Here is a 656-nt window from a genome sequence, read left to right as displayed (position 1 = left end):
TGAAGATTACATAGTTTGCACTGAAAGCTACATTTGCATGGGATTTAAAGGATGTTAAAGTGGGATCAATGATGAAGGAATGACATGAAGACCTTGAAAAATACACATCTAGATGGCATCCTTAGGACTTCAAACAGCTCATGTTTGTCGCCAGTTTCATCATCCATCACCCTTTCCTTCTCTGGCTTCTCACGTTTATTGTTGTTAAACCCATATTTATGCTCTCCTCCCTTCATGTCTTGTTTTATTACAACTTTAGCCGAATCTCCTATCTTCAGCACAGTTGAATCTCCTGTCTTATTCTCCAATGACACACTTTGATGACCTGTATGTCTTTTCTTCATATGTTCTAGTGCTTCAGCTTCAGAATGCATAGACCAATCTAAACTTTCCAGTGATCACCAAAGGCTTCTGCATCAGCATTGACACTCTCCACCCTCTTTGGTTTATGCTTTTGTGCTACATTTCGTGCTTCCTCCTTATAAATCTCAGATTTATTAGAGGTTGCACTAGAACAATTAGCACCAATCTGTGGTTCTTCCTCCTCTACCAGCTCAATATCTTTCCTTTCACCTTTTCTTTTGTAAACTACACTGTAATTTACAAAACAAATTGAAAGGTTCAGAGACGACACGGGGCGAGTGGCTAGACGAACC

This window comes from Glycine max, chromosome 10 (genome assembly GCF_000004515.6).
Source record: "Glycine max cultivar Williams 82 chromosome 10, Glycine_max_v4.0, whole genome shotgun sequence".
NCBI lineage: Eukaryota > Viridiplantae > Streptophyta > Magnoliopsida > Fabales > Fabaceae > Glycine > Glycine max.
The sequence above is the reverse complement of the archived record's forward strand: the minus strand, read 5'-3'. Positions refer to the sequence as shown.